Raw genomic sequence first — 12,534 nt, forward strand, 5'->3', positions numbered from 1 at the left:
ACATTGTATTGCCACGCAAAACTCTTCTCTTTTTCTCTACATGTTCAGCATGACTGTGTACAATATCTGACATGCATACGAAAAAAATATGGTGAGATTATGTAAGGAGAGCATGCAGAAATTTAGAGTGATGGTAACAACCAGTGGATCAACGTTTTTCTGTTGAACCAAAATAGCCCTAATGGATCGACGTGAATGTATAGTAATAAGTGATGCAACAAGTGTACAACCTCTTTGCCGTAGCCGTGTCGACCTCAGCATCATTGGGTTGGTCGCTGAAGCAGTTGAGGCAGAGATGGCTGTCGGAGGTGTGGAGGAAGATCTGAGGAATCTGTAGATGGCGTCCAGGGCACTGCTCTGTTGTGATGGATCGTTATGTCGTTGGAGCAGCTCCGGTGAGCCGTAAGACGTCAAGGCTGAAGCAGCACAAGACAGACATCGTCAATCTCATGTGGGATTCTAATAGCATCTCCAATAGATGATGTAAAATGAATGTAAAATTAACACCACCAAAAACCACCTGACTACAACAAATGAGGTAAAAACTATTGACTCTGAACTTAACTCTCGAAACTGAAATTTACTGTGGAATCTGAATGCTACTGTCAAAACTGAACGCAATGGTAGCAGAGAGGCACTTGACATGTAGTTTAGGGAGGGCCTGCAGTTCATCTTAAACCTGCACCCCCTTCAGCCGCCTGCCACCACCGGCCGAACCGCCAGCCCCAACGCCGCCTCGTCGCCCCGAAACAACTCGCCACCACCGCCCTGGCCAGTCCTCTAGGCCCCCTACCCCCACCCTGAACCCTAAGATAGATAGTGGGGTACCTCTCTGGCGAGCCCCCGTCCCCGCTGCGGGTGGTTCTTCCTTAACTCCGACGAGCCCCCCCAACCACTGAAAATTGACTGACCCAAAAGTCGATTCAGTCGACTGAAGTGTGGCTTAATCGGAGCAGAGCAGCAGCACGAGCGAGGGGGAGAGCAGCAACAGCAGCTGGGCGAGCGAGCGATCGAGCGAGAGCCGGAGCAGCAGCAGCAGCAGCGCGAGCGAGCGAGTGAGAGCCAGAGCAGCAGCAACAGATCCGACTGCTATGAACGCCACCGCCGAAGGGGCCTCACACTGGGGGAGAGCCGCCATGGAGATATCACCCGCGGAGCAGGCCTCAAGGTAGCCGCTCCATGGGGGTGCGGGATGGAGCACCGTCGGCGCCGGGAGGTCGAGTTAAGGAGAAGGTGCGATGCGATGAGTGTACAACCTCTTTGGTGGCCCCGAGTAGGCCTCAGCTTCGTCCGAGGAGTCGGTGAGGATGCTGCGGTTCCGGTGGAGCAGGTTAAGGCGACGCTGTGGGGATGGAGCAGTCGCGATAGACGAGGCGATCGTCGGAGCAGCTCCTTGGAGGTGGGGGACGGGGCGGCTGAACCGGGGGGACAGCGAGATGGACGACGGATCCTCATCCGGGGAGGTGGACGAGGGACGTCGAGCTGTTGCGGTGGACGACATCGTCGGGGAAGAGGCTCCGGCTGGGTAGTGGTGACGTGGTGGACGGATGAGGGTGGGGTTTCGCGGCTGGAGCGGAGAGGTTATGGCGGCCTGGGATTTCGAATGGCGAAAGGGGGCGATGGGAGGGGGTGAAGCATGACTTAGGGACGCGCTTGTCCAAAATGTAGGGTGTGTTACAAAAGTACCCCCCACCAATTTGAACTAGCGGCCCTTTCGGCTCAGGGTTAGAAGGGGGATTTCGCGTGTCGGGATTTGGCAGCTAGAGGGAGTTTTCGCGCACATTGTAATTTTGGGATAGCAAGGCGCGGGTTGTGAAGGCGCCAGTTTTGGGAGCACAATATCTGAATTTTCGGGATATAACAAGACGCGGGTTGAATTTTAGGGACAAGCCGAACGTGTAGTAATATTTTACTTGTACGTACCAAATCAATTCGCACTTCCCTCAACCAAAAATAAAATGAAAAAAATAAAACTATTCACACCATACAAAGAGAGAGTCTTGCCCCGTTTTACTATACAAATGCTATTCAAAGCTACTCCCTCCTTCCATCTACATAGGGCCTAATGCGTTTTTCGATGCTAACTTTGACCAAATATTAGAGTAATGATATATGACATGCAACTTGCACAAAGCACACCGTTAACTTCGTCTGTGAAAGGTTCTTTCAATGATATAATTTTCACATTGTGCATGTCATGTACTATTAATCTTGTCAATAGTCAAAGGCGGTCTTAAAAATCTCATTACACCCTATATAGATGGAAGGAGGGAGTATGAATCCATGTTATGTCTGAGTAAATTTTTTCGCTTGCTGTATAATGCATGTAACCTACTCATACCAACATTTTAGTGCATTCCAAATGTCTATACTACCGCTGCAATTCGAACTAAATTTGAATTTGTTTCTCTATTTCAATAAGAATCTACAATCATGATTGTTGCCAACTTCAACCATCATAGTTTCCTTGCTATCCGCCAGATATAAATCGGACGACCTATAATGTAGGATGGCATGCACACCATCATCAACAACTCTGTTTTTTATAAGAGTAGAGATAAAATATATTAAATGTAGTATAACATGTTCATAAACACACCATGTGTATTACCGTTATATATATTCACACATGCGTCGGTTTAAAACACCATGATAAATTCTTCAAATATCCGAATTCGCTTTTTATAATGAAGTATATATGATCTCTATTCGTCTTTTACACCCACACAACCCTCTTATCTTTGTAGCTAGCTCTAACTTTCTCTTGTGCATGCACACGCCCGCATCCCTCTGACCCTCCCTCAGCATTCTCTAGCTCCATCGCGCAAATTCGTCTTTTCACTTTAGGTCGTTCACCCATGGTGTGTGTAGGCCCCCCCAGCTCCTTCTTTATGGCACACATCGATCGATATGCCTCTCTAGCCAGGTGTGCCTAGCACAAACACAAGCTTCCCCTCTTCTCTTGTCACCATCCATGCCTCACTCCCACCACTCTTTTCATCGTTCTCGTACTCGCACACTCCTCCCCGCTCGATATAGTATGCCTCTCGTACCACCTCCTACATGCATCCCTCTATCTCTATCCTTCTCCTCGTGCCTCGTTTGCTTCTAACACACACATGCATGTATACCGATCGATCTCCCAACATATACCTGGATCGACTTTAACTACCCCCCCATCGATCGACGTACCTCACAAGTTATGTCTCTCCTTTCTCTAACAAAGGGCGATTGATCTTCCTATGTAGTTATGTCTGCTTACCACAACCACATCGTCCCCCCTCATCATTCGTGCATGCCTCCTGACCCGTCTCTCACACGCACGTGCACAGACAACAAGCAGCCATCTCCTCTCTTATTGATATTGCGGGCGTGCCCTCCGTTTGTCTAGCAAACCTATCCCACCATTTGTTAGAAGCAACTCCACTACCACCCCCTCCAACACTCTAGCTCTGTCTCTCTCCCAACCTTATTCCTCTCCTGCACATATGTATGGATGCCGATTGATCTCCCTTAATACATGAGGCAGATCGATCTCCTTAATACATGAGGTAGGCCTCTCTCCTCCTCCACACATATACCAGCCATTGTACCACTATAGTTAATTGGGCCTCCCTCTTCCCCCACCACACACCGATAGTCGAGCGTTGCAGGTAGGTATCCATGCCACAGAGACAAACTGCACATGTCCCCTCTCACGTTCCAGTAGGCCAGCCACTCTATATCTTTGACGTGGGCACACACAAATTCGATGGCACTCTTTATCGATCACGCGCGCGCACACACACACACATCATCCCTCTTTTCGATTCTATGGACACCTCAAGCCGGTGATACCTCCACTCTCTTCTTGTGGATCGTCCCCTCTATATATATGTTATATCCAGGACTCTATTTCACACACATTGCATATGTTACATTTTTTGATTGACCCCCCCCCCCCAAAAAGCTCTCAAGAACCCACACACTATATCTCTCTAGGTTTGTATCTCTCTCACACAACCCCACGTAGGAGGTGTACATATACAAGAAGAGAATAGGTGCACCGTGCACGCACTCACGCTTCGTGCCCAGCCACACCCGCACGGGTACACGGTGGAGCTCATTTCTTTACGAAATGGCAGCCCACGTGCTAATTTGAACGCCTGTAGCGGTTGTTTACCTAGGGAGGTCGTGTACCACGCCTGCACGAAACAAACTTCGACTTGATGCATTGCCGCGTTATTTTTAAATAAAGTTATAGCACTCAATGTGTAACGACCCGGATCCGATGCGCCAGGTGTCTGCCAGTTATTCGCCGTTGTTGCCACGTCATTTTCTTGCGTGTTGCATTTTATCATGTCATCATGTGCATTTCATTTTGCATATGTGTTCGTCTCATGCATCCGAGCCTTTTCCCCGTTGTCCGTTTTGCAATCCGGCGCTCCTATGCCCTCCGGCGTCCCCCTCTTCTCTCTTTTCATGTGCGGGCATTAAACGTTCTCGGAATGGCCTGAGTCTTGCCAAGCGGCCTTGGTATAGCACCGGTAGACCGCCTGTCAAGTTTCGTGCCATTTGGAGTTCGTTTGGTACTCCAACGGTTAACCGGGTAACCGTAAAGCCCTCTTTTGTGTGCAGCCCAACACCCCTTCCAAAGTGGCCCAAAACCCATCTAACTCTCCTCTATGCTCTCGATCGTTCGATGACGATCGCGTGGCCGAAAACCGCTCCTCATTTGGACTCTCCTAGCTCCCTCTACCTATAAATATGTGTCCCTCCCGGATTTTTCGCGCAGATGAACCCTAACCTCTTCCCCCGCCGCCGCCGGACACGTCCAACCCGTCCGGACATTGTCCGCCCATCGTCCCCGGTGAATCCGACGCCGCCACGTGTCCTCCGCCGCCGTCCCCGCGCCGCCGGCCCGCGGAGCCCATCCGGGGCCCGCGCGGGCCCAGATCCCGTCCGCTGCCCCGCGACCGCGCGCCTCCCGCGCCCCGTCGCCCGGGCCGGCCGCCGCCTCCGTTCGCCGGCGCCCGCCGCCGCCAGCGCGCCTTCGGCGAGCTCGCGCCGCGCCGCCGCCGCCGGACGTCCCGCGCCTGCCCCGCGCGCCCGGCCACCGATCGCCGTCCTCGCCACCGCCCGGGATCTCCGCCCCACAGTCCCGCGGCTTCGCCACCGCCTGCCTCTGCCGCCGGCAGCAGCTCCGACCGCCCGCGCCCAGTGCCGCCCCGGCCTCCCTCCGGCCTTCCCCGGCCTCCTCCGGCTAGATCCGGGCCGGAGCCGCCCGGATCCGGTCGCCCTCGTCCGCCCCGGCCTCGTCTTCCTCCTCTCCGGCTCTTTTCCGGCGAAGGTCCGGCGAACTTCGGACCTGCATCGATTTCCGTACGAACCCGAGGTTGCCCCGAAAGTCCCAGATTTTTGTAATTTTCATGCCATGTTCGACATGCCGTAACTCTGCATCCGTAGCTCCGTTTCGTGCGTATAATATGTCAAATTGTTCGTCTCGACGAGTACATCATTTAGTTCCATTGCATCATATTCATTTGAGGTTATCTTGATACCTGAATCATGGTTGTAAGAGTGCTTCATGATGTTTTCTGCTGTCTATTATCAGAACGAGCTCTTTTGTCATTTTTGCCATGATTGATGTGTGCATCCTATGAGGTTGATGTCTACATGTGTTTTAAACTATGCCATGTTTTCTTTACAGTGGTGTATGCCATGTATTTTTGTGATCAATGTGGTGACTAGCACAAGCATACAAACTAGGCATCGTGATGTTGCTGATTCTAGTCCCTGTTCTGCTGTTATTTTAATGCCATGTAAACATGTTGCTACTAATCATTCTATGCATAATCTGGAGATGTTCTATAAACATGTTTTGATCTACATGTCATCCTCTATCCATCCATGCCCCTGGTTGTATTTATAGATTGCTGTAGCTTGTTCATATCTTGCTCCAAAGTTGCTTCATAATGTTGCTGTCAGCCTGTTAACATTATGATCAGTTGTTTCCATGTGTTTTCCTAGTGATCCATGCACCCTATGACTTTTCTATTGCCATGATTAGCTTAACAAATATGTCTTCTTACTGTTGATTGTCTTGCCATGTCATGTATTGCTCTGTGGTGAGTGGTACAAGCTCATTAACATGCCTTCATAATTCTGTTTCTGCCATGTTTGAATCTGTATAATAACTTGCTATGTTTACGTGGGTGCCATCATATTTTCTGATCCTTTTTGGCTTATAGTCAGTAAGGGTCTTTTGATCTATGCTTTGAGTAGATTCATGCCATGCCTTTGTTTGACATGATAAATTCCTGTAACATGTTGTTTGATAGATCTAAACATTGCATCGTGATGTTATTTACTACAAAGTCTGAAATTGTTATAACTTGCAATCTTACCATGCGTGTTTGAACATGTTCTAGTGATTTCCAGAGATAACTCAGTGTTCATGTTTTGTTATGCTATACCTGTACATCATGCCCATGCCTTTTGTTTTTTTGTTGAGGTGCTGTAGTATGTTGTTTTGATGCTTGCAATATGCCTAGTTGCTGTTTTGGACAGCTTGTCCTTTATACTTGTATAGTGTGCATGTGTTGAACCGTTGCTCCGTTTTGAGTGTGCCCTATATGAAACTTGCTTAGAATTGCATCTAGTTTCATATTATCATGTTGCATCCATGTTTTGAGGTGTTTGCTTGATGTTTGGGTGCATTTTGCATCAATGCCATGTTTAACTTGTTTTGCTCATATCTTCTAGGCCGTAGCTCCGAACTAAATGAACTTTATATGTAACTTGACTAGAATCTCGTGTAGATCATCCTTGTGCATCTTAACTTGCTGTTTAACAACTTGAACATAAGTTTTATTCATATCTGGATCAATTTCGAAATATGCATATGAGGACTTACCGGAATCGTTATATGTTGTTCCGGCCTCATTTAAACTTGCCTTGATGTGTTGCTCTTGTTTGCATCATCTCTTGCCATGAGTAGCTTCATGTAGCCTTGTCATGCATCATGCTTTTTGTGCATCATGCCTTGTTCATGCGTGGTGTGTTTACTATGTTGTGTGCTTCTTCTTGTTAGTTCCTGTTTCGTTGCGATCGTGAGGATTCGTTCGTCTACGGTTGGTTCGGCTTCATCCGTTCATCTTCTTCATGGACTCGTTCTTCTTCCTTGCGGGATTTCAGGCAAGATGACCGCTACCCTGGATCTCACTACTATCATTGCTATGCTAGTTTCTTCGTTCTATCGCTTTGCTGCGCTACCTATCACCTGTTTATCAAGGCTCCCATATTGCCATGAACCTCTAACCTTTGACACCTTTCCTATGCAAACCGTTGTTTGGCCATGTTACCGCTTTTGTCAGCCCCTCTTATAGCGTTGCTAGTTGCAGGTGAAGTTGAAGATTTTCTCCATGGTGGACAGGATTTTGGTTGGGATATCACAATATCTCTTATATTATTAATGCATCTATATACTTGGTAAAGGGTGGAAGACTTGGCCTTTTGCCTGGTGTTTTGTTCCACTCTTGCCGCCCTAGTTTCCGTCATACCGGTGTTATGTTCCCGGATTTTTGCGTTCCTTACGCGGTCGGGTGATTTATGGGACCCCCTTGACAGTTCGCTTTGAATAAAACTCCTCCAGCAAGGCCCAACCTTGGTTTTACCATTTGCCTCACCACCACCTATCCTTTCCCTTGGGTCGGCCAACCCGAGGGTCATCTTTATTTTAGCCCCCCCGGGCCAGTGCTTGTCTAAGTGTTGGTCCGAACCGAGCCGCCTGCGGGGCCCCCCTCGGGGCAACTCGAGGTCTGGTTTTACTCGTAGCCTGTCTCATCCGGTGTTGCCCTGAGAACGAGATATGTGCAGCTCCTATCGGGATTGTCGGCGCATCGGGCTGCTTTGCTGGTCTTGTTTTACCATTGTCGAAATGTCTTGTAAACTGGGATTCTGAGTCTGATCGGGTCTTCCTGGGAGAAGGTCTATTCCTTCGTTGATCGCGAGAGCTTGTCATGGGCTAAGTTGGGACACCCCTGCAGGGTATAATCTTTTGAAAGCCATGCCTGCGGTTATAGGCAGATGGGAATTTGTTAATGTCCGGTTGTAGATAACTTGACACCAGATCCGAATTAAAATGCATCAACCGCGTGTGTAGCCGTGATGGTCTTTTCTCGGCGGAGTCCGGGAAGTGAACACGGTTTCTGGGTTATGTTTGACATAAGTAGGAGTTCAGGATCACTTCTTGATCATTGCTAGTTGATGACCGTTCCTTTTGCTCTCTTCTAGCTCTTATTTGCGTATGTTAGCCACCATATCATGCTTAGCCGCTGCTGCAGCCTCACCACTTTACCCCTTCCTTTCCTATTAAGCTTTGCTAGTCTTGACACCCATGGTAATGGGATTGCTGAGTCCTCGTGGCTCACAGATTACTACAACAACAGTTGCAGGTACATGTTATGCGATGATCATGACGCGAGAGCGATGCTTGCTTGCGTTGAGTTCTTCTTCTGCTTCTTCGATCAGGGGATAGGTTCCAGGTCGGCAGCCTGGGCTAGCAGGGTGGATGTCGTCTGAGTTTCTGTTTGTGTTCCATCCGTAGTCGGATGATGCTCTGATGTATTGTGATGTTGTATTCAAATGGCATTGTATGCCTTATGTATGTACCCCCTTCTATTATGTAATGTTGATGTAATGATATCCACCTTGCAAAAGCGTTTCAATATGCGGGTCTATCCTTGGTGGGACCTTCGAGTTCCTTTTGGATAGGGTCGCATATTGGGCGTGACACAATGGCACGTACACAGAATATAAAACGATTTTTATGGAGAAAAAGGTAGTCCGCTCACTATATACAATGGAGCCTTGTGTGCCTGGTTTGTCGCTCTCCAGAGTATCTCACACAAGGCCGCGGTGGCCTCTCTTTCTCTCTCTCTCATCGTTGGTCACTGATCTGGCCGCATCCCGTCCGCCGGGGGAAAGGGAGTGCGGTGGCCTCTCTCTCTCTCTCACCATTGGTCACTGATCCGGCCGCATCCCGTCCATCGGGGGAAAGGGAGGAAGTGCATCGTTTCTTCGTTCGACGGCGCCGACGCAGCACGTCCCAATCTGCGGTACACACCGTTCTCTCTGACCAAGCTCTGGCGCGGCAGGGCCTACGCCACCTGCTCACAGATTCCGCCCGCCGCCGCTCACCTAGATACATCCCGACGACCTCCAGGTATCCCCTCCAGCCTTGCTCCACTGCCCGTCTTCCCACGTCGCTGCATGTGGATCTTCCATAGTTCTTTGCCCAAAACGTAGCTCGTCCAGCGTACTTTCCATATTGCATTCTCGTCCTCACACCGTTTTAGACAAACACAACCATGTTGTTATCTTCCCTTAGGGCAAAGAATATGCTTCTTTTTTGTCGTCGCATGTGTCATCAACTGTTATTGGCCAATAATTGTTTCCTTTCTACCTCTTTTTTGCAAACAGGGCTATCCATTTCACCTCATTGCTATTGCGACCTTTTGGTGAACTGCACAAATCACTTTTTTCTTAAGAGTGTTTTGTGCAGTTGTACTAAAATGTCACATGGGCAACGTCTCTACATTTCAGTGCGACAGCACAAAGGGAGATTGGTTTTGCTCTATCCTCCTCATCCAACTCCGAGCCTAATCTTCTCCAACTAGTTAGTCTTAAGAGAGACTGCAAAGGTGACCAGCTTCTATTTATGTGTTTATTGTTTCATCAGCAGTCCTCTATTATCGTAATCACACTTAATATCTTTAGAACAGGGACGCTCAGCTCTATTTTAGTGGAACTGCACAAAATGATCGGAATGTTGCATGCTCCAGACAGCTACTTTTTTTCTCAACATGCCTTGTTGATTTAGACAGAGCTGGGGGGACGTTGCTGCTAATGAAAGCATGGATCAATTTTAATTTAACACCTTCTCACAACTCTGTCTTCAGTTGTGATCTGCTAATAATTGACATGCATTAGCAAGGAAGTTAGTTTTTTATTGTTTCCGAAAGAGCATCGATGGAAAGACACGCGAAACAGAAGCTGAAAGCTCACACCATTTTACAATTTCATGTCTCGCTGGAAAATTATTTGTATAGTACGCCAATTATGTAAACAAATGATGGAATCTTGATAGCATTGCCAGAAGCCTCTTCATCATCCGGGTCCATGTTCCATGCACAAAATTATACTCCTTCGTTCCTAAATATTTGTCTTTTTACAAATTTCAAACGAGCATATTTTAGAGTGTAGATTCACTCATTTTCCTTCATATGTGTACTCCCTCCGTTCCTAAATATTCTATTTGTCTTTCTAGAGATTTCAACAAGTGACTATATAAGGAGCAAAATGAGAGAATCTACACTCTAAAATATGTATATACATCCGTATGTGCCAGTCCATTGGAAATCTCTAAAAAGACAAATATTTGAGTAGTCACTCGTTGAAATCTATAGAAAGATAAATATACTCCGGAGTATATTTAAGAATCGAGGGGGTAGTGCACAACCGCATGGGAGACTCAGCCCGGTCGTTGCGCCGCATTAATAGTGAGTAATGGGCAGTCAAATCGTAAGCCCCACCTTTCCCACTGTAAGTTGCTCTGAAGAAGCAACCATCAATACACTCTTCTTTGAATCCGCTCATACTACTCCATCCGTCACTGTTTATACAGCGTGCTTCAGAAAAAACAAAAAAGATCTGTAGGACCAAGGCGACTAGCGATCGGCCTAAAAAATAGCATTGGTAGTTATAGCACGGCTATGCATGCACTTACTCCACTCCGTAGTAGTACAGAGTACATGGAGAGAAAATTGTGGACTTGATTGCGGTTACCACACCCTAATTAATTGAGCGTTAAACCAAACGCGTCTAAAGTCTCTATGGTGGTGGAAATGCATTGAGAGAAATGCATCATAATGAAGCGCGCCCTATAAACTGTGATGGAGGGAGGAGTAGTATGAAGGTTCAAAGCCAAGTACGCGTATGGCCAGTCGGTCAACGCACCTCCTCTTGGCATATCAGTGACATGTGGGATAGGAGTGTGAGCAAACCGATCTCAATTGACGGCAAAGAGCCAACCCGCCGTTCCTTGAGAGAGACGAGGAGCGAGAACACACAGACGGGCTCGCATGGAGGACAAGATATATTCGAGCATGGTTGGTTGATCGATATCATTCATTACATGTTGGGCTGCCGTTTTCCGCCCTTCTCCGGAATAAATGTGTACTTTATCAGAGATAAAAAAAAGAGTACAGACGCTCCACCATGCGGTTCTAGTAGTAGTACTACTCGTACTACTGCGCTTGGCTCTTCACCTCTTCATGAAGTCGAACAATGATGGTACTCCGCATGTTGGTACTACAGTGTATGCCTCTGACAACCTAACACCGAATGGACTGATGCATGTCCACCGAGGGTAGGTTGCATTAGTCAAAAGGCGTAAGAGAGCTTCACCTTGTCCTGCAAGCTTCTCCTTGTTCTGCGAGTTGACGGGACACACCAAAAAGTAGTGCTAGTACATACTCCCTCCTTTCCGGTTAATATGGCTTAATCTTTTTTGCGGGTAAATGAGAGAGCTTTATTCATATATAAGTATTCTTAGGACGATCAGCCAAGACACTGGTCACTAGGAAGCGAGGTACCCCGCAAAAAAAGAAGTAGGAAGCGTGGTGTTTCATCAAGCCAGCTCTCGGCCACATTCAAAGTGCAGCAAGCACGGTTCGCACGAAGATGCACCGCAAGGTTTGCTGCCTGTTTACATGCTGAATAACAAAAAAATAGGAAATATTACCGAGCGCTACTATTTGTAACAGGATATGAGCCAGAATTAAGCGAGAATTGTGGCGAGTGTTCCATGCAATCAACTTCCATTATCACATGCGAGAACCCTCGAAGAGAACCAAATCTATTGAAGATTGCTTTATCACATTTTAAAACTATAATAAGAGTGCAGACGCTCCTCCATCCGGTTCCTAGTACTAGTATAGTACGTACCTTTATAGACTATATTAGTAGTACTAGTACTAGTAAACTTTGCTCTTGGCTGTTCGCCTATTCGGGAAGTGGAACAATAGTAGCACTAGTAGTATAGTGTATGCTTCTGGCAATCTGACACTGAATTAACTATTGCATGTCCACCGCCTGAGCGAGGGAGAGCTTGCATTAGTCAAAAGTTTCTCCTTGTCCTGCGGGCCACCACGCGCAAGCTAGTAATGCTAGTCCATACTGCCTCCTCTCTGGTTAATATGGATTAATTTCAAACGAGATAAATACACTGTCTGTCACTTTATATTTGTAAAAATATGGTCAGTGGACTTCATAATACGCTCATTGCACTCAATATATATATTTTCCGGTGTTTATACGGTCACTAGCTCACCCTGACTGAGTATGTGTGTGCATGCACGTGTAGGTTGAGCACTTAGCGTGACCGTGTGTGTTCCGTCGTGTGCTCGGACATGCATGCATTAGGGCGTCGCGCGCATTTTTGCGTCCATGTGTACGTGTGACTGTTGCATACACGTAGGGGGAGTATGTGTA

This window comes from Triticum dicoccoides, chromosome 4B (genome assembly GCF_002162155.2).
Source record: "Triticum dicoccoides isolate Atlit2015 ecotype Zavitan chromosome 4B, WEW_v2.0, whole genome shotgun sequence".
Classification (NCBI taxonomy): Eukaryota; Viridiplantae; Streptophyta; class Magnoliopsida; order Poales; family Poaceae; genus Triticum; species Triticum dicoccoides.